General features: G+C 35.3%; 1 protein-coding gene across 1 annotated transcript in view; it reads left to right on the top strand.

The window, feature by feature from the left end:
- Nucleotides 1-23,679, top strand: part of camta1a (calmodulin binding transcription activator 1a) — a 466,321-nt gene that overhangs the window by 192,593 nt on the left and 250,049 nt on the right. The gene's annotated exons all lie outside the window — the stretch shown is intronic.

Genomic DNA, 23,679 nt, shown 5'->3' with positions numbered 1-23,679 from the left:
AGAGTAGGATTTGTGTATTTTTAAATAGACTGACTATACACTTGATTGGCTGGAAGCCAGGTCAGCTGTGGTGGATTTGAGGTGTAATGGAGTGGCACTTATCCAGCATCAATGATGCTGCTGATGCAGACGGCCCAGAGTTAGATGGGGACAGAGGTTGCTGCTGGGGCCATGCTGGCTGTTTAGCCTTGGACAGCAAGATTTGGGAGATGAGTTTGTACTATGGCTGGGTGATAAAACAATAATGATAACGATAATTTTTCTCGATAAAACTATAACAAGAGTTCGATAAATGTTCATTATGTTGTTTATGCGCCAAATGTGGAACGAACCAGTGCTACTCATTTGAACCGCGTCACACGGACCATTTATCAGCTCGGCTCAAAGTTCAAATAACAGCGCAGCGTGAGCTTACTAGAGTAGATGCGTTTACTTGCTGATAAATCTCGATCACACAAACACTAAACAGCACTGTGAGATCCAGTGTGAAGCACTTGAATTCAGGGAAGAACACAAATGACTTGGTGATTTAAACTGGTTAAAGATTAAACAGTGCTGACAAACAGGAGAAACACTGTGCGCAACGATACAGTCAGAAGGCTTTTCTAAGGTCTACAAATCACCATCATTTACCATGGTTCCACTGTAGTAACACTAACTGCACCATGGTATTGTGGCAGAAATTCATTAAATTTTGTTATATTTGAATGTAGACATGTATTAAATTTATTAAATGAATAATGGAATACTTTTTTTAAGCTATATTTATTCTAAATGAATTTAGACTACTTTTATTTCTTACAAATACCTAGAAACCATATAAATTTACATCTGCATCCTAACTCAAGCTTCTACTAATGTCAACTCAAGCTACTGTCAAATGTGCATTTTTAAGAGACAAAGAAAGGTAATATTATTATTATTATATAATATTGCAGCCTGCACTGCAGACTGAGCTGAAGATACACATTATCTAAGTCACAACACAAATCTATTGATTTGAAACATTACTTATTAGAACATTCAGAAGCTAAAAAATATTTTATTATTAGGATATTTATTTTGTTAAAGAAAAATGACTTGAACAGTGTAAAAAATTAAAAAACATGAAATGTTTGTCATGTTCTGACCATAAAGAGTATTCTAAAACCACAAAAATGGTCTGGTTTCTACAACTTTAGGAGCTACCTTTAAACTATAAAAATAAAGATTTGATATCGACTGATATAAAAAAAATTATGATAATTTTTTTGATCATATCGCCCAGCCCTAGTTTGTACTGTCACTTTAAATTTGCAAACTACTTTATAAATGATCAAACCTGTCAAGAACATGCCTAAAATGTGTTAAATGTGTAAAATCAAAATAAATACATTTTGCTGAAAGAAATTCTCATTACTGTAATGTGGACTTGTGGAGAAAACAACAAAAAAGTATTTATAGTATTTCAGTTCTGTATTTGTAATATTTCTGCATCAATATTCATTTGTTGATTTTTTTTTTTATAATACCTCCAACAATTCTACATAATCTGATGAAAAAAAAAACACTTTAAATTGTTGAGACTTTTGGTCAAATATGTTAAATATGGCATTGTGCTAAATAAATAAATAAATAAATAAATGATATGCAACAATTTGTTAGCTGGTCCTTGTAGCTATATCTATAGTGATCTCATTGGTTGAAACTTCTGTTCCACATAGTTTTTATTTATTAAATATAGCTAATTGTGTATTTTGGATTAGTTCACTTTCAGTGCAAAAAAAAAAAAAAATTAAATAAATACATAAATACTGTACTCTGAAAACGTGTTGTATCCCACTTGATTCGAACAGAGTGTAGGAGTGTCTTCAGTCACCAAGAGTAAAACTCACTCCGCACAGACGGTAGATGCAACCAATCATTAAAAAGAGATAAGAGTAGGAAGGTTACTTGAAGGTAGGGGAGATTTTTTTGGGAAAACTACATTTAATTTATCCTCCGATGCACAATGTCAGGTCTCTTATGGTGTAATATTTTAAGAAGCTTATAGTGTAGGCACACACACTGTGTATCAGTGTGTGTACGTGCCAGGGTTTAAGTCTGTGTGTTTCTTCCGTCTGTTTTTCCTAGCCTCAGGTTAAGCCCTCCAGTCTCCTGTTCTATCCAGTTTGTCGAAACAGAACAGTGCTTTCTCCATCTCCCGCCTGCTTCCAGAAGGAAGTCCCACTTCTCTCCCAATTAGAGAGAGCCGATCTTATACTATTAGACAGCTCAGAGTCCCTTCTCCTCAGTGCCAGACACTGGAAACTGCTCACTATCATGCTTTCCTCCAGTCTGCACATAGAAAGTGCTGGGCGCCATCGGCACAGAGTAAAACCAAAGCTGACGAGGGATCCCAGCATGTTTCACGCTTGTTCATAGTATATTAAACACAGTGTCATCTCCCACTCTCTCTCTATATATCTCAATATCTGTCTTCCGTCCCACAACCGACTACTGAGTTTGTGAGGTTGACTAATTTATCATGATGTTTGCATGTCAAAGTTTTATATTTGTCCACTGTTTTGCCCATTGTATAGAATTGGTGCAAACTGTTGTCCCACAACCTTAAACACATTTAAGGGGAGAGACTGCAGGCAAAAACGCAGTTTTTTCATGCACCTATCAAGTTTGAGATTTTGGGCTTTTTGGTTTTTTTTAAATTAGTGGAAAGAAAACATCCAAAAAATACTGTTAAGTGTTTCTTTTATAGCACTTTATCTATTTGTGTCAATAGATTTCAATTACAATGAATAGTTTTAAAGGCCATTTTCTCAAAATGAGTTTTTTCTTCTACACTGAGCCATAAATATCCACTTCAGTAACACTTAGACACTTACAATTGTCAAAGTAGTCAATCAACTGGGTAAGGCAATAACTATTAGTTAATTTCTTTACCCTATTCACCTGCAGTGTCTCGCCTTAAAAAGCATTTAAGTATTCAAATCTAAGATGCTTACTAAGATGCTTCTATTATCTATTGAAACCCACAATAAAATGTAAAATATCAGTAAGCTTAATATACATGTAAAATCATAATTTATTGGGTACTTTCAATTGGGAGGTGGCTGTCCCAAACGCTAACCCCTAAATTTCAACTTATAAAAATATGAAAATTATTTTTTGTATTTTTTTCCATTGTTGTTTTTAAAAGTATATATTTTTTATTCTTTTAAACAGTCAAGTTAAAAATGATTTTATATATATTTTCTTTGTCAATTAGGAAACTTTGTAAATTGCATTTTTCATGTCACTACCGAAAAAGTGTATGATTTAGTCCAGTGTTTCTCAACTCCAGTCCTCGGGACCCACTGCTCTGCACATTTTGTATGTCTTCCTCATTTAAGGCACCTGATTTTGATCATCAGCTCATTAGTAGAAAGATTCATGAACTGAACTGAGTGTGTCAGACTCAGAAACATACAAAATGTGCAGAGCAGTGGGTCCCGAGGACTGGAGTTGAGAAACACTGATTTAGTCCATTGGCTGATTTTAACTACACCCCTAAGTTTATGATCAGAAAATATTCCTGTGTCCCCCTCTCTTATAGCTACAAGGTGTGAGTAGAGAGGCATTTTGTGGTAAACGTGTTCAAAAGTCTGAAAAATCTGTGTGTAACTTTAAGGAACGTCACTACCGATCTCCTTTTTTCTCCATTTAAGCACACTTTTTTAGGAGTTATTTCATAACATTTAGTTTTTATATGTGTACCACTATTCAGAACTGTGCTAGCTAACCATGTACTGGTTAGCATCTTTGAGCTAGGTTCAAAAGTATCTAAAATTGTCACTACCGAAACATTTGGTAACGTAACATTTAACTCTGGGCCGTGACATCTACTGAAAAAGTCACGACCAAACCATGTCATCATTGTTTCGGTAGTAACAAAAGTGAACACATAATTCTTTATTTGTAGGAAATAAACAAAATTTCAGTACAGTTATGGAGGTTATTTTTGTATTTTAGTATGTTTTAGTAGTGCCTTTTACAAAGAAAAATTGGATTCAAAATACACCAAATCTCATAAATTACACTTAAAATATTGTTAAAAATGTAATTTTTATTGATTTACCTATAAAAAAAAAATAGCCAAAATATATATTTACAATGTAGATGTAAGCAAAATCTTAATAGGGCAATATAACCCATTTAAAATTAAATTATTATTACTGTGTTTCAGTAGTGACAAATTTGGGGAGAGGACAAATATTCCAAAACTTTCTGAAAATACAATATAATAATTAACTGCGCAATTACTAGAAATGTGTATCTTGGATATTATACAGTTTGCATACATACAATTTTTTTAAGACATTTTCAACTCTGACTTTGGCCCATATAAACAATCAAATGGCAAATTTCACTGAATTTTGCATGGTTGTTTTTAGCGGTTTGTCATGGTTGCTGCATTTTTAATACTTAAAAATTGTCCTGTTATATAAAAAAAGCAAGAACATCTCTTACATAAACGCCCAATGAGAACTGGGACAACCGAGGTCAGATGACCCCAAATCCAGCCTAATTATACATGGTCTCCATAAGAAAAATGAGTCAGGCAACAAACTACTTGATTTTGAAAAGATGTAGTTTTGCATATCCTTATTAACAATCTTAATTCATGTGCAAATGGACTTTGAGTACTCCAACTTCCTCCCAATTTTTCTCTCTGCCTGTAAGGGACATTGATAATGGCTGGACATAAAGCAAAAGCCAATTATAAGACATTTCCTTGTGTAATTGCTAGAGATGAGTTGAAGAGCACCCCGTCGGCTTTTTATCTCCAACACAAAAAAATGAGCCCATGAATAAAGTGTACTTCTCTTCGCTCGCTCATTACAGGCTCTGCGCTCAGTAATGTGGATTATCACTGGCTAAAAGGAGATTGGGAGGAGCTCTAGTGCACACTGCATGCAGTGGAATGTTGTAACGACGGTTATGGCACACGCTCAAGGCCTTTTTGGATCCAGAATGGTGACCAGACAGTGATCCTTTAAAGACTCTATAAAATCAAAATGAGAGTTTTGTGGCTTGTAGTCTATATCTAGCAACTTTAAAGCCATCAAGTGCACTTCTGAAAGAACTTTTTACGAAAAAAAAGAACTTTTATAGATATACACATTTAAAGTCAAAAAATGATGAGTCATCTTACATGAATGGGTTTTTTATCCAATATTTATTTATTTAATTATTTATTTCCCCCTTCATTTTTAGTCATTTAGTTTTTATTTTAGTACTCTAGGGCTGACAAAAAACTTTTGTAAGCACACTGCTTACAAAAAAAGTTTAATGAAGGTGATATATTTAAATTTTTAGCTTAGCTATTTTGAGAAAGATGATTTTTTTAGAACCAGTAACAGAACCATGCTAACCAGCAATCCTTGACCCTTCAGTAAATGCATGACAGCAACAGCAAGTTTTTAATAAAAAACTATTTAATATGGTCTTTTAAAAGTTTTGCTTGAGTTTAGGGTTCATAGAATTCTGTTAGAAGCATTTAGTCATTTCCAACAGTGTACATAAGGAGAGATGGAACGGTTTGATGAATATTGTTTATCAGCATGTGGTGGTTTTCATTTAGCATGGATATTTTTAAAGACAGGCAGAGGCAGAAAGAGAGGCAATTGACAGCTGTGCATTTACTGAAAGCTGCACTTTTTCCGGTGGTCAAGGAAGAGTGGAGGTTAAGGTTCAAGGGTTATGAGAGGGGGTATGTGGTTAAGTGATTTTCTTGCAGTATGTCTATTGCTCCTCCTCCTTCCCGGTGGAAGCCAACAGGTCTTAGGCGCCAGGCTACGGGAACTGACTCAGCCTCTGGGCAGGCCAGGCTGGAGAGACAAGGGAGGCAGAGGTCAATGGGCCATGGAGAGTGTAATAGCTAAGCAGTAGGCCATGCATGTATGGAGGCGTAGCCTGGGGCTCTGAACACACACACACACACACACACACACACACACACACACACACACACACACACACACACACACACAAACACGGCGCACACACTCAGACACATACAGTACATACAGAACAAACATGCGAGGATCGAACCATGCTTGTGATAAGACAGAAGGAATATTCTATTCGTATTACCAAGAGATCAGTCACTAGAGAGAAGCACAACAAACACACTAAAAGAAAAAACTTGTGCATGATGAAAATGCAGTACAAACACTGAAATAAACTCTTGATTAATCTATATATACACTGCCGGTCAAAATTTTGGAATAATTATGTTTTTTTCTCTCTCTCTTATGCATACCAAGGCTGTACATACTTAATTAAAAATACATTAAAAACAGTAATATTGTGAAATATAATTAAATTTTAAAATAATTTTCCATTTTAATATATTTTAGGATTTGTTTTATTATATTGATATTATTTATTAAATTTACTCCTGACTCCAGTGTCACATGATCCTTCAGAAATCATTCAAATATTCTGATTTGGTGCTCAATTAACAATGATGGTTCTTATTATCGATGTTGAAAACAGTTTTTGATGCCTAATATTTTTGTGGAAACTGGGATACATTTTTTTTTCACTGATACATTTTACATAATCAGATTCACTGATGAATAGAAGGTTCAATAAACAGCATTTATTTAATCGTATATATACACTGCCGATCAAAAGTTTGGGATCAGTAAGATATTTAATGTTTGTTTTTCATGTTAATGTTCTCATCAAAGTTCCATTTATTTGATCAAAAATATTTTATTTTAATATACTTATTAATATAATTTATTTCTATGATGCAAAGCTGAATTTTCATCAGCCATTACTCCAGTCTTCAGTGTCACATGATCCTTCAGAAATCATTACGCTGATTTATTATCAATGTTAGAAATAGTTGTGCTGCTTAATATTTTTTTGGAACCTGTGATACTTTTTGCAGGATTTTTTGATGAATAAAAAGTTAAACAGAACAGCATTTATCCAAAATAGAAATCTTTTCTAACAATATTAGTCTTTAAAACTCACTTTTTTTTTTTTTTTATCAATTTAACACATCCTAGCTAAATAAAATTATCAATTTATTTCAAAGAAAGAAAGAAAGAAAAAATGTACTGACCCAAAACTTTAAACGGCAGAGTGTATTGTTACAAAAGATTTCTATTAGGGATGCACCTAATATTCGGCCACCGAAAATTTTCGGCCGAAAATGGCCCAAAAGTGCATTTTCGGTTTTCGGCTGAAAGACTTTTATCACCGAAACAACACGGCCAAAACAGCATGTTGACGCAAACAGAAACCGCGGCCTGCACGTGCTTATCTGAAGCAACACGTCTGCGGTGTGGACGTATTTAAGTATATCTGAGAGAAAGACCCATGGATAGCGATTTGCAAAACATGTAATGCCGAAATTTCAAGAGGGGGTGTGTCTGCAGTTGTGCGTGCAGCCAGTGGTGAGAACAGAGATCGGCGCATTGCACGCAGACAGATGTAGCTTTCAGTAAGTGAAAAACAATGGCTTTATGTTGGTGTTATATCGCAATATTTTAAAGATATGTCTATATACTGCATTTTTATAAATATTTATGTCTTAAACCATGGAGGTGAGCCAATGGATATCACACAAGCAACGTGAAAACTGCGCAATATGTGAAAGCGAAAGTAAAAACTGTCAGTTCTTTCAGCATCTGATGTGCTTTCTCTCAGATACAATGAGAGACGATTATACTTCATATGCTGATATTAATTTGGCCCCTAATATTTTTCTTGTGCCCCGAACATGGTGGGAAAATAAATAAAAAGAAACATATTTTGTGTAAGGTTTGTTTTTGAAAGTCGGTTCTTGAAATAAAGCTCTTAATTTTCATTGATGACTGCAGTGTTATTAGGGGTTAAGAAAGTCTTAATTATGATTTCAGGTGGTCTTAAATGTGGGGACTGAAAGACAAGAATTGCGATGAAACTTAAAGGTTGTATCAGCGATTTCTAGCCTAAAACATAAAGTGTCAATATCAGCTGACCTTTCTTCACGATCCGCTCGCTGCCTGCCCCATAAATTGTCTGTGAAAAAAACGTGTCTCTCTGGTCAGCCTAGGGTCCGAGATATGCCAAAAAAACAATCGGCACTACCAACCTTTCCACACATAAACAAACAGTGTTCCAACCAATCAGCATCAGGGGTTTGGTGTTGTGGACTTTCCTACTGGTGCAGGGATGTGAGGGAGGCAGAGCGAAAGACCACAACACCAAACCCCTGACGCTGATTGGTTGGAACACTGTTTGTTTATGTGTGGAAAGGTTGGTAGTGCCGATTGTTTTTTTGGCATATCTCGGACCCTAGGCTGACCAGAGAGACGCGTTTTTTTCACAGACAATTTATGGGGCAGGCAGCGAGCGGATCGTGAAGAAAGGTCAGCTGAAATTGACACTTTATGTTTTAGGCTAGAAATCGCTGATACAACCTTTAAAGAGGCTATTCATTGAATAAATATGAGCGCTGCACGTTTCAAAGTCATTTGCTGCTCTGCTTTGTGTACCATTCTGACAGCGCCTCCTGCTGGAAGACAAACGCATAGAGTTGTAAATGTGAATGATGGATCCAGAAGATAATGTGTTTTAAAAATTTAAACAATTTAAACAAAGGCTGTAAAATATATGTATGTTATTTAAGTAATATAATACTTGATTGATAATAATTGTTTAAATTAATATAATTGATTTATTCTTTATAATTTTAATATTAATTTATGCAATTGCAATGCCTTGATTTTAGTAAGATTAGTACACAATCATAGTTATAAATTCAATGGTACTAATAATTGCCATAATTCTTTCGGTGTTTCAGTTTTCGGCCTTGGTTTCCTCTTTTTCGGTTTTCGGTTTCGGCCAAGAATTTTCATTAGAATGATTTCTGAAGGATCATGTGACACTGAAAATTGAAAAAAATCAGCTTTTCGTCACAGGAATAAATTCTTTTTTAATGTATAATAAAAAAGAAAACCATTATTTAAAATTGCACTAATAGTTCATAATATTACATTTTTTTCTGTATTTTTAGTCACATAAACACAGTTTTGATGAGCAGAAAACTCTTCTTTAAAAACATTGAAAATCTTACTGATCCCAAACTTTTGAACAGATTTCTGAAGGATCATGTAACATTAAAGACTCAAGTTATTCCTGATGAAAAATCAGCTTTGCCATCACGTAACTAAATTATAAATTAAAAAATATAAATGATTCCAAACTTTTGACTGGTAGTGCACAAAAGAAGTTCCTCGTGATTATTATGGTTTGCTTAGGTCCAGTGCTTTAAATAATCCAAGGCCAGAGCGCTGTGATTGATGCATTTGGTTCCTGTAATGAACATTCCCTTTCAGACAGGAAGTGCAACAATGGTTAAAATCAATACGACCGCTTGCACGCCGGCCACTGGAACAACACTACAGCTAATTCAGGCCATACCTGTCAAAGCCCAGAAAATCTCCCACAACTCCAGTGCACCGCACTTTAATTTACACTGGCGGCCACCTCCTTTTCCATTTCTATTAAAAGGAGAGCTCTGCATTAAGTGTTAATGAAAGCCGGAGCCGCCTTGTGATTTAGGTGAGCTCGACTGAAGCCCCGCAGCGCTGACTGCGTAAAAAGAGCCGGGATTCACTGCTTTTTCAACACGCGCACACACAAAATCACATACACGCTTCCTTTAATGAGAAACTCTTTAGTCTAGACTGGAAAAATAAGATTATTAGCACTGAACATCAGAAGATTGAACATGTTAATACTTGCGTTCCGAGTGTCAGTGAAAATGTAAAAAGAGGACAATCTGTACAAACATCTTAAATAGTGTTTGTACTATATTTATTAATGCTTCTTTCAGTAAACACAAGCTAGCTTTGTCAGCTAGCTCGCTTCAAGTGTCTTTGCTTATAAGCTAATGTGAGATAGAGGTCCTGGATGATTTATAGACAAACTTGCTTTCAAGATCTACTTCATTAATGTTTGAGGGTGAGCTGAAGCACCTGTCCTTCACTCAGCTTCATGCACTATGCTGGCTGGCCTCAGGTTTACGTCATATGTCTCTGGAAGGCATCCAGCAATACTGTTCTCTCATTATTGCCATCCCACACCTTAGTCCTTGACTGAAAATAGGACAAAGTTACCAGTACACCTAGATATATATTGTTTACAAGATACCCTGTGAATACAGTGAGTGCTTTTGAGGAAGAACTAATCACTGGATTTGCCGGGTCATAGCATCAGATTTTTTGGTTTGTTTGAGGAGCTTAGAAGAAAGCAAACTACTTATCTATGAGCATTATTGTATATCCAGCCTGGTTTTGTTTTTGAGTTGCTATATGTCTTGTAAATATCTGCTGGCAGTGCCTTTGGTGTAGTTTATACATTACCTGTTGTGTCCCAGGGGGGAAAAATGAAAGTTATATCAGTCTGAAAGAACATTAGGGTGATTAAATACTGGCAGAATTTTCATTCTGAATGAACTATTCTTTTAATGCTAGTTTAAGGAGATGCTAGTAAACTCAGCTGTCATATTAAGCACTAAACAGACAAGATTAGTTTTCAGAACAACGTCTCAGTTAAATTATTAAAAGAGAACGTCTTTGATTTAATATGCTCGTCCGAACAGGATTGGGATCTCTGTAATTATTATTAAGATTAAAGTGTGTGTTTTTTGGTTGCATACATCATGAAACCCATAAAATAAGACCTATGCTATATACACTACCAGTCAAAAGTTTTTGAACAGTAAGATTTTTAATGTTTTTTCAAAGTAGTCTCTTTTGCTCACCAAGCTTGCATTTATTTGATCCAAAATACAAAGCAGTAATATTGTGAAATATTTGTACTATTTAAAATAACTGCTTTCTGTGTGAAAATGTTTTAAAATGTTATTTATTATTGTGAAAGCTTAATTTTCAGCATCATTATTCCAGTTTTCATTACTCCAGTCAGAAATCATTTTAATGCTGATTTGCTGTTCAGAAAAACATTTTTTTATTATTATTATCAATATTTAAAACAGTTAATCCCTTTTTTTTTCAGGATTCTTTGATGAATAGAACGATCCAAAGATCAGCATTTATCTGAAATACTGTAAAAAGCTTTTTGTAGCATTATACACTATACCATTCAAATTATAGAAAAGTGTTACAGAAATTAATACTTTTACTTAGCAAGGATGCTTTAAATTGATCAATCGTGATTATGTTACAAAATACTTCTATTTCAGATAAATGGTGTTCTTCTGAATTTTCTATTCATCAGAGAAGCTTGAAAAAATTATACGTAGCTGTTTTCAACATCATGATAATAAAAATGTTTTGTTGTTTCTGAAGGATCATGTGACTGGAGTAATGATGCTAAAAATTCAGCTTTGAAATCACAGGAATAAATGACATTTAAAAAAATATTCAAATAGAAATCTGTTGTTTTAAATAGTAACAATATTTCAAATTTTTGTTTTTGCTGTACTTTGGATCAAATAAATGCAGGCTTGGTTGGAAGAGACTTCTTTAAAAAACATTACAAATCTTACTGTTCAAAAACTTTTGACTGGTAGTGTATGTAGCATATTTTTAATATTATGTACACTACCATTAAAAAATTTGGGTGCGGCCAGATTTGTTAATGATTAAAAAAATTATGACAATTTAAAATAACTATTTTTGATTTAATATCATTTAAAATGTACTATATTCCTGTGATGGCAGACTTGAATTTTCAGCAGTCATTACTCCAGTTATTATTATTATTGTTATTATCAGTGCTGTACAGTTATGTATGCGATTGACTCTTTATTGATTTAATTATCTTTTTACTTCAGATAGGATGGGATGTTAGTAATTATTGAATCACTAACTGGTATTTTACCTAGAAATTGACAAAATGGCCTAAATTCATAATGAAGGTGCAACAGGCAACACAAAAAGAAATGTGACATTAGTTATGGTGTTCAATAAAATAGCACTGTGGGAAAAAATGTCCCATCATCACAGTTATTCCTATTTGGAAAGGATTAGATTCTGTAATTTTTACAGAGGTTGTGTAAGAAAAACCCAGACTGCATTCGATTCATAAGGGATTAAAATCACAAAGTATGTCTGTCAAAAAACAATTTACCTGACCTCCTGAGGGGATACTAGTCTAGTCTTGGGCTTTAATCTCATATTGGTTAGTCTGTGCTTGTGTTTGAATGTCTCTGTAGTGGCTTGTTGTGGAAGCTGGAACAATATAGAAGTTGGGCACAGCTTGCTGATGCTTCTTACGTTGAAGCAATAAAACAATAAGTGGCTCTTTTCTGAGGACCTGCAATGACAATGTTGTTTGCAACCCTCATGGCTTCATGCAATACTCTTCCCTTTCTATTTCTCTCTATTTCTCACTGTTTTGCTGCTCCTCCCTGCTCCCTGTCCCAGCATCCACTCCAGCACAGCTCCCAGCAGAGCACTCCAAAAGACACAGCTTTGATTAAAACCTACAGCAACACCGCCAGCGCAGACGAAGGGCCCAAGCTATGACAACACAAATGGGCACACAGTCCCAGCCACACTAACAGCAAATTGCATTTGCAACAACTCAAGTAAATGAACACACACTCCACAGCAACACTTAAATTAGTACGCTCTCAGTTGGATATTTTTCTTTTTGTGTGAGCGTATTTGTGGGAGTGCGTGTGCCCATTTGTGTCGCCATCTCATCAAGCATCAGTTGAGTGCCACTGTGCTTAGCATGTCTGGAGAACATGTCTTTAAGGACTGACCAAGCTCATGTGTGATGCTTTGTGGCACCTGTGGGCTGGTGCCTGCTTAGACGAGTGAAGGAACAAAAAAACGTACAGAACTTTGCAGGCTTGCAATCCTATTGTATATACTTAACTTGCATACTTGCGTGGCAATTGTTTTACCCTCAAATGTCTGTCATTTATTTACAGTTGAAGTCAGAATCTGCAAAATGTTAATTATTTTACAAAAAATAAGAGGGATCATACAAAATGCATGTTATTTTTTATTTAGTACTGACCTGAATAAAATATTTCCCATAAAAGACGTTTACATACAGTCCACAAGAGAAAATAATAGTTGGATTTATAAAAATTAGAGCTACAGCTGTTTTTGTTTTTGTCCTGAACAGTTAAACTGCCCGTTGTTCTTTAGAATAACTCTTTAAGTCCCAAATTCTTTAGTTTTTCAGCATTTTTGTGTATTTGAACCCTTTCCGACAATGACTGTTTGATTTTGAGATCCATCTTTTAACATTTTGGACAAACGAGGGACTATTATAGTAGGTTCAAATGCTCACTGATGAAGTGAAAACTTTTTTAATTTGAAGATCAGGGTAAATTTAATTTATTTTGTCTTCTTGGAAACATTTAAGTATCTTCTGTAGCTTCTGAAGGAAAAATATATTTAGGCAAAATAAGAAAAATGTACACACCTTCATTCTGTTCAAAAGTTTACACCCCTGGCTCTGTTTACACCACTTAACTGTTCATTACAAATAAAAGACTCATGAACAACTATCACTAAAAAACACATTAAGTATTAAGAGTGTTAAGAATCAAGCATATGTAAACTTTTGAAGAGGGTCATTTTTTATAAATTCACTATTATTTTCTCTTGTGGACTATATGTAAACATCTTTTATGTGAAATACCTTATTCAGGTCAGTACTAAATAAACAATAACATGTATTTTGTGTGATCTCTCTTGTTTTGGTAAAATAATTAACATTTTAACAGATTCTGCAAGGTGTATGAAAACTTTTGCATTCAACTGTATATATGACCTTATATGATATATTATTAAATAAACTTTTAACAAATAAAATAAAAATAAAAATCTAGATGAAAATCATAATGTCTTTGAAACATAAATTTACCTGACCTTCTCAGGTGAAACTAAAACAAAATAGGGCTTTAGTCTATTGGTTAGTCTGTAAAATAGTATAATATAATATGATATCTGGGTATTATGTCTTCATAACTGTAAAAAAAAAACAAAGGGTCATTAAAATAATAATAATAATGATAATAAATGTTTTCCGTATTTTATTGTAATATATTGCAATATGTTGTGTGTTATATTATAAATTTATTATATTATATTATAAATTTATTATATTATATTATATTATATTATATTATATTATATTATATTATATTATATTATATTATATTATATTATATTATATTATTTTTCAGACTAACCAATAGACTAAAGCTCGATTTTGTTTTGACAAAATTAGTTTCACCTGAGAAGGTCAAGTAAATTTATGTTTCAAAGACATACTTTGTGATTTTCATCTGGATTTTTATTTTTATTTTATTTGTAATTTGTTTTTAAATAACCATTTGGACATAATACCCATTTATTATGTTATGTTACACATTTCAACAACAAAAAAAAGGGTAATAAGAAAAAAACATTTGAAATTGGTCTTTGTTATCTAGAATCATTTGTGTTCATGTACTTGCATTTACTATGTTTTGAACCAAAATGAAAGAGATCACCAGAGGATGAAAGCGATGAAGCAGGAAGGCGTTTGAGTCTGAAGGCCACAGATTTGTCAGCTCGGCCTATTAGCCAAAACCTCTGTAACCTTCCCCAGGTAGAGTGATTGAAGTTTAGCCAGACTGACGTCACCGCCCCCCATCCATCCACATGCCCTGAGAGGACACAATGCCCCATAAAAGAACTGCCAAGCCTGGGGCCTGACCAAGGGCAACCATGCCACCCACTGGCCCCCTGGGCAAGAGCCACTCACACTCCGGAGGAAGATGGGAAAATAGAGAGAGCGAGAGAGAAGGGTAAAGAGAACGAGGACAGGGAGGAAGACGGACAAGTCAATTGGAGGAGAAAGAGAGTGGATGAAAAATGGAAAGGGGACAGTGAGTGAAGATGATGGAGGGATAAAGCAGAGGAAAATGGAAACATGTCGATAAGAAGAAAGCGAGTGAGTCAAATGGAGATGGGCTGAGTTATGATGGATGTGGTTTAAAGAAGGGAGGGGACATCACACATAGAGTAAAAAGGGAGGGCGAGAGAGAGAGAGAGAGAGAGAGTGCAGAAAAATGCAAAACGTCAGAATGGATTGAGATGGAGACTGACAGACTCGAGTCAGTCACGTGGTTTAAGGCCTGTTTATGGAAACACATCCTGGCCAGAAATGAGCATGGGTGGCATTTCAAGCTTCATGCCTGGTTTATTTGATTTTTCAAAGATATAAGACCCCCTCCCCCCCTCCCAAGAAAAGTCTGGCATCATTTGCTCATCCCCAAGTTGTTCCAAACCTGTATGAGCTTTTTTCTACTGTGGAGCTTGTGTTTTGTCCGTTTATTGTAAGTCAGGAGGGCCCAGTGTTCTTTTGGACTCCACTGACTTTGATTGTATGGACAAAAATAGTTCTCAGTAGAAATAAAGTCATACAGGTTTGGAACGACATGAGGTTGAGCAAATAATGACAGATTTTTTATTTATTGGTTGCACTTTCCCCTTAAAAAAAAAAAGAGGAACAGAGCTTCTCCAGTCGGCTTCAGTAGAGATCAGTAAAGTCTCTGTTGCTCAGAGATCAAACTGTTGCCCACACAGCAGCCACAGGAAATGCCTCTGCATGCCATTTGTCCATGTGCCAACGGGCAGAGAGCAAAGAGGTTAACCTGAAGAGATTCGGGCACAATTAAAGGAGCGTGACCAAGTGTAAACACTAATGCCGGCAGTGTAAGGGGAGGCTGCAGGAGGAGGCCCACTGAATGAGGGGATGGTTGAATAATTAAGCTGGAAAGAAAAGTTGATGTCAAGCAGGTGTTCAAGGAGAAAGTGTCAGCCAAGCGGGCCGAAATGGGGAGAAGTGCTGCCACTGCAGTGTAATAATAAAGGCTTAATTCAATTAGTGCTTCTGCACCGGTGCACAGCACACTGGCGGCCTGTCAGCTCCAAACAGCCCCTGTACTGTTCTTCAGACATGGAAGCACATGCACATACACAATAGCATAGCTAAATGAATATACTCCTCCAGAATCCCCCAGTATCTCTCAAACCTCTGCTCCTCCTGGTTTCATATGCCACTGTGTCAGCTACCTCAGCCCACCATGTCTGCTTTATCATTCTCTCTTCGTTGCATAGTGGTGGGCATCTTCATATGAAAAGTATCACAAATGCAATCATCTCAGTTCTCCTGTACAGCTGGGAGATTAAATGTCCTGCCCTTTAGAGACTTCTTCTCCTGAGAAGGAGTATTAATAATAATAATAATAATAATAATAAAGAAATGTTTCAGTTTCAGTACAAGTGCTCATTCAACAGCATTTGCAGTTCTAGTCGATTTTTGTGTCTTTAAAAAGGAGCAAAAATCAAGGTTATGGTACTTTTTTGGAGAGTTTTATTTTGTTTTATTTATTTATTTTTAATTAATTTTATTTTAGAAGAAACAAATGAAATACATTCTTGAAATTTCCTTATAATTGACTTACCTTATGTCATCCAAGATGTTCTTGTCTTTCTTTCTTCAGTTGAAAAGAAAACATTCCAGGATTTTTCTGGACTTCAATTGGGATCAACGGGTTGAAGGGTTCAAATTGCAGTTTCAATGCAACTGCAAAGGGATCTACACGATCTCATTGTTGTTTTACCTATTTTGTAAAGGCCGTTTGACATTCTTTGCACGTTCACTTTGTAAACACAGGGCCGGTACTTCTGCCAACATCACGCCTGACCTTTCCAACATGATAACATAATGCGTTAGGTCGTGGATGCATAGCTAGTGCAAGACAAGCATTTGTGGTTTAAAAGTATATACATTTCAAATTTTTTTTTTTTTTTAGAAAATAACATTGTTTTGCTAGATAAGACCCTTATTCCTTGGCTGGGATCGTGTAGAGCCCTTTGAAGCTGCACTGAAACTGCAATTTGGACCTTCAACCTGTTGATTCCCATTGAAATCCACTATATGGAAAAAAAATCCTGGAATGTTTTCCTCAAAAAACGTATTTCTGTAGAAAGAAAGAAAGACATGAAAATCTTAGATGACATAGAGTAAATTATCAGGAAATGTTTAATCTGGAGTGGACTAATCCTTTAATTTATTTATATATACACAACATAGTTATTTTTAGATAACGGGACCCTTATGGACTCATGTTGGATGAAAAGTACAGTTTCTGTGGGTGGCATAGAAGCAGTGCCCCAGCAGGTTTTCTCCTGGCACAGTGGAGCTGGAAACAATCAGTCCTGCTCCATCTGAAAACAGAATGGACGGAAAGCCGGGCTGAGGGTGTTGTCCTGGTGTTATGTAAGGAGAAAGATAGAAAAATAGGACCTGGGTATGTTCCAGGGAGCTTCGTGAGTAACCTGCCCCACCATACTTCAGTGCCACACACAGACACCAGTCCCGTTCCATCTGCAAGTCTCCAGCAGGGTGGAATGGCACAGGAAGAACACAGCATGCCTGTGTGCGTGACCCTATGTATATACACAGAGCAACAGGACACACCATGATGTTATCATTACACACACACGCGTCCCTGGCATACATGGTCAAAAGTTTACATACACCTTGCAGAATCTGCTAAATGTTAATTATTTTTTATTTAGTATCGACCTGAATAATATATTTCACATAAAAGACATTTACATATAGTCCACATGAGAAAATAATAGTCTAATTAATTAATTTAAAAAAAACCCTGTTTAAAAGTTTGCATACACTTGATTCTTAATACTGTGTCGTTACCTGAATTATCCACAGCTGTTTTTTGTTTGTTTTGTTTTTTTAATAATAGTTGTCCAGTAACAGTGTCCTGAACAGATAAACTGCCTGCTGTTCTTCAGAAAAAAATTTCAGGTCCCACAAATTATTTGGTTTTTCAGCATTTTTGTGTATTTGAACCATTTCCAACAATGACTATGTGATTTTGAAATCCATCTTTTCACACTGAGGACAACTGAGAGACTCATATGTAACTATCACAGAAGGTTCAAACGCTCACTGTTGCTCCAGAAGGAAAAACTATGCATTAAGAGCCAGGGGTGTAAACTTTTGAACAGATTGAAGATATGTAAATTTTTCCTATTTTGCCTAAATATCTTTTTTTTTTTTTTTTTTTTTTTTTAGTTCTACCCTTCAAAAGCTACTTACATGTTTCCCTGAAGACAAAATAAGTTTAAATTTATCCTGATCCTCAAATTCAAAAAGTTTTCACTCCCCGGCTTTTAATGTGCCGTGTTTCCTTCTGAAGCATCAGTGAGCATTTGAACCTTCTGTAATACGAGTCCCTCAGTTGTCCTCAGTGTTAAAAGATGGATCTCAAAATCATAGTCATTGTTGGAAAGGGAAAACTTTGGACTTCAACTGTACTTGTATATACAGGGTCCAAAACATTTGCAAATCGTGGATGACATTTTAAAAACTTACTTTAAAAAATTCTATCTGTAATATTTATAAAACGCATGTATGATTGTTAGATTCACAGTGAAAATCATGCCACAATAGTGCATGTCAGCATTTCTATGTGTGTGGTGCAAACCACAGGGCCCCCTGTTACAGGTCATTAATCCAAATCCAGAACATATCAGTCTGGCCACGCTGTGAACAGTGTGCTGTCAGTCAGCGAGTCAGAGAGGAGCGATGCTGTGTGTACAGACACAGCCAGAGACGTGCCGGAGAGCTCCTGGAATCAATAGCTTATATATAACCCTCATGACAGGCCAAGGCTCTCCTACCACTCACAAGTCACCGGCAGCAGGACAGCATGCTCCAGGAGTGGATGCCATTGATTTAGGGCACGAGAGCACCCGGGCCAGTGTTCTACCCGTAGCGTGCGCTCTCCCTCTCCATTTCTCGTTCACTCGTTTCACTTTATCTCCTTCCACAACTGCTTTTGTCTCAAGCAGACACACACACATAGGCGTAGAGGCTCACCTCTTGCGATATAAGTGTTGCTTTACATTACTGTCATTCTGTTACATGAAACGTTGAGGACTTTAATGTATTCAGCCGCCTTGAGTTCTGACTGCAGGCTATAAAGCTTTTCCCTTCAAATGCTCCATTACAATCTGTGAAAGGATGGGCTTGGAAAGGGACTACCCATAATTAATTTTGCATCACTGAATTAATTGTCTAAAGTGTAAGAAGCCAATTGATAAATTATTCAGCCATTTTTAGTATGTGTGTTTGAAGGGAAGATGGGAAAGGAGAGGTAAGAGCCATTTCAAATTGGAAAATTAATATTCATAACTTTTTTATGAAGTTAAAAATGGCTATCAATTCAAGGTTTAGAGGCGATTTAATGAACAGCCTCAGAAACAGGCAATTTCTGCTGGTGGTCAAACCAGATCTCTGATTCATACCTTATCATTCGGGTGTGTTTAGACATGGGATCGCAGTGTTGATCCTGGATTTATTTCACTAAAATGGGTCAGAAATTTATCAAACCTCTGAAAGTGTAAGATGTGTGTTCTGTCCCTTACAGTAATTATGGAAATTATTCCAGTTCTGTTGATCTTATCTATTAGACATCTGACAAAAGCTATTCTTGAGCTGTTTTCGTTCCGTTTTCATTTAATTGATTGTGTTTGGTAGAGTGAATGTTTACTTGTGAGCTTAAAACATAATCCAGCTAAATCAAGCTGTTTAAAACTAATGACAACACACTAAATCCTTCATTACAGTTCTTGCAAGGCAGTAGTGTATTGATATTCTTTAATCATTCCGTTCTTCAGTTTTCTGCCGCCCCAGCTGCAGCTCTAAGATGTGAGGTCGGCAGTATTACTATTATTTATTTTTCACAGAAAAAAATAATATTTAAAGTCTATACTTCACTTGACTTACATTGTTAAAATATTTGCCATTCAAAATCAAGCTAACAGTAATAATGTCATATTTTTACACTTAATTGCAGTTTAAATTCTTGAATGTTGTTTTTTTTTATGAATTATTTGCTTTTTGATTCATCCTTTCTTGCTGTTTAAGCATGTATGCTGCAAAGGTCACATTAAATATTATCGAACTGATATTGGAATAGGCCTATAAAGACTTTACAAAATATATATATCGGCATCTGCCCGATATGAAAATTTTATGCCGGTATGTCTTGCCGATAACTCAGTGATTAGATGTTTTGGATCGCTGCATTTAAACAGAGAATGCACTTACAGAGTGATACTTTTACTCCATTAACTAAGGAGCTTTAATTCCGTTCTGTAGGGGCGCTGTTGGCCTACTTCTAAAAAAAATTTAAGTAAAATACACAAATAACATTTAGACCGTGTTTCTGATTAAATAAAGTAATTAATGTAATAAAATCATGAGTATTATTTAATTAAAAGGTCAAAAGCTATAGCTTACATGAATAAAAAACACAATAATGACACCTGTAAATTACAGTTTTTCTCAATTGCTTAAACACATTTCTTGAAATTATGCCTCTTATTTGCGAAACTCTAAACACAAATCCACAACTCCTAACTCATTTCCCCAAACTTCCTATATTGAGGTCAAAATGAAGCTCTCCACTCAAAACAATTCAATCTTGCTGAAAAACCAAACTTTGCTTTCAGACATGACACACAAATCCTCAAAAACAAACACACTACAACACAGTTTTACACACTGATGAGATAAATTCAAAACAATACTACAAAAACAATACAAATAAAAAAAAATTCACATGATGAACACAACAAATCTATTCCTTTGCAAGTGTTTTATTCCTTAATTTATTGTACTGTAGAGTACAGTACAAAACAGCAAAAAACAACAAAATAATTATTCTGCCCAGCATCCTGTCTTTGGTCTGGGACAGGCCAAAGAACCTCTTCAGCATCACAGGCTAAATTAGCCCTGGCCAGGCAGCAGGGGTAAAATCCTCTTGCATGCCCGATCCAACCCTGGCACTCATCAACTAAAATATTTGAGACTGCTTGTCTTCTTGCCCTTGCTCTTCCTCTGTCTCTTCCATGTTGTTGTCATCATCGTCCTCCTTCTTCTCCTCCTCCTCTTCCTCTTTCACCTCCTACTCTTCCTCTTCAAAATTACACATTACTGTATGTGGAATATTGATTGAAAAAGACTGGATAGGATTCACAGTTACACTTGTACTAGTGGTCTGACAAAAAAATAAAAAATAAAAAACAAATAAAAGCACACAATGTCATTGTGAAACAATGAAAAAGAGAAATATGGGCACAAAGGTGAAAATAAAAATAAGAAAGTCCACTGTCAGAATTTGTAACTCCTGTGTTGTCCTCTGTCTATATATGCTTTCTAATTGAAGGTTCATGAGCTGTACCTTTGATCTATTTCAGAGAACTGCTTTATCATTGGTTGATCTATATTATCTTCATTAGTGAAAGTCAAGATTCACTTGAATAATTCATGGCAAATTTACAAAAAGTCTAATAGAAATGTGTAGAATATATGATTGACAATTTAGGACAACTAGATCAAAAATTTTGCATTTAGGTAATGATTTATACGATGAGCTAATGACTTGATGTTTTGAGGGGTAAGACTATTGCACAGAGAACTACAGTATATAATACATTTTGAGCAACATGACAATAGCAACTGATAATGTAGGAAACTGCAGACAAATGTATATTTCATTTCTGATCTGAGAAATGCACCAAAGTGACTGAGAAAAACTTTTATCCTTTTATCTCCATCGAAGGTTCTGATTGGTGTGTGCTAAATTTTGACTCCTAGTGTTTCCACTTGGGTAATTGTGTGCTAATTGAGCTCCAACTTCGCAGACTTGAGTGAACAATATTGAATGCTTGTGCTTTCTAAATGACCTCATGGTGTAAGCACTGAGAAATGTAGGGATTTGTGTGTAGAGTTTTGAAGTAACAGTTCACCAAATATAACTCATGTGTCAAAGCAGGGAATAGTGTTTATAGTTTAGGGAAATGGGTGTGCTTTTTCAAAAATGGCGTTATAGTTTTGAAATTTTAGTTCAAAAGACTGGTTATAGTGTTTTAGCAATTGAGAAAAACTGTAAATAATTTTATATATACTGATTTATTCATTAATGTGTAATATGTTAGATTTTTTAAACAAATTATGGACTCTAAAAGATTTACAGATTTACTCAATTGCGTTAGACCATCTACAAATCTTAAATATTAAAATAAAATGTTATGGTTACCACTGCATTTTTCTGAAAAAAAAAAGTTCTTGTTAAAAACTAACCAAAATGTAAAATATTTTGCTTATAATTTCTGCACAGGAGAGACTTGGTGTTGTTTCCAAACAAAGGGATATATATCGGTATCGTATCGGCCAAAATGAGTTGAAAAATATCGGATATCGGCAAAAATCCAATTTTGTGCATCCCTACATTAAAGCAATAATGCACAATTCTGTCATTAATTAACCTCATGTCATCTTCATTCATTTCGTTATTGTGCATCAAAGACTGACAAGGAAGAGCAGAAATAGTTGAATAAAGCTGTTATTTTTGTTTTCTTTGTGCACAAAAAGTACTCTTATAGCTTCATAAAATTAAAGGGGTAGTTCACCCAAAAATGGAAATTCTGTCATTAATTACTCACCCTAATGTCGTTCCGAACCTGTAAGACCTTTTTTCATCTTCGGAATACAAATTAAGGTATTTTTGATCAAATCCGTGAGCTTTCTGACCCTGTATAGAGAGTAATGCAACTGGCACGTTCAAGGCCCAGAAAGGTAATAAGGACATTGTTAAAATAGTCCATGTGACATCAGTATGAATTAACTATTTTATCTGTGACCTTGCTACCTTTCTGGGCCTTGAACGTTGTAGAACGTTGCAGTCTCTGCAGGGTCAAAAAACTCTTAGATTTCATCAAAAATATCTTAATTTGTGTTCTGAAGATGGACGAAGGTCTTACGGGTTTGGAAAGACATGAAGGTGAGTAATCAATAACAAAATTTGTAGTGCATTTCGTGTACGTAGCACCAAAACCTAAAGCTTAAGCTTATTTTAAATTTAATAGTATTCTGCCTTGCAAGCGCTGGTGTTTCCCTCATGAAATGCAAATGTAGTTTTTCTTATTTGGGAATGGATGGCTCAACATACAATATGAATGAATTTTCCAGGAGCATAATTGAGCTGTGTGTCTGTGTGTGCGCGCGCTGTAGATTTAGAGCGGGATTTGCTGCTGACCTCACTTCGAGGAGAGAGAGAGATGCATCAGTATGATTTGGATATTATGATGTTGGAATGGACATGAAGAGTGTCAATTATTTACAGGTGATGTGCCCATTGAATTGGCAATGAAGTGGCCCATAAATTACCTCCCTCTGTAATCAACCCCTCAGGGAAAATAATGAAATAACTCCTGCAGGAGCAAAGGAACCGCTGTTCAGCAAAGCCCGTTTGACTAGGTGATTTTTGAAAGGATGGCTAACTTTTAAAATGACAATGGATGGTGAAAAGACAGAAAATTGCCCTGCTAAAATGTCCTTAAATCCTCCTGCTGTGAGGAACGGTCTGTACTTCAGGTCCGTAACAAAGGAACGTATAGTTCACACAGCATATTTGCGGTGATCACATTTAATGTGCACTGCTGTTTTTCATTTAGATTTTAATTTTAAGAAAACTTTTGGAAAACTTTTTCTTTTATTTTTAAATTTTTTATTTTTAAATATTTATCTTTATAGTATGTATATATATATATATATATATATATATATATATATATATAT

The sequence above is a fragment of the Garra rufa genome, chromosome 18 (assembly GCF_049309525.1).
Source record: "Garra rufa chromosome 18, GarRuf1.0, whole genome shotgun sequence".
Taxonomy (NCBI): Eukaryota; Metazoa; Chordata; class Actinopteri; order Cypriniformes; family Cyprinidae; genus Garra; species Garra rufa.
This window is presented reverse-complemented; position numbering and strand designations above follow the sequence as displayed.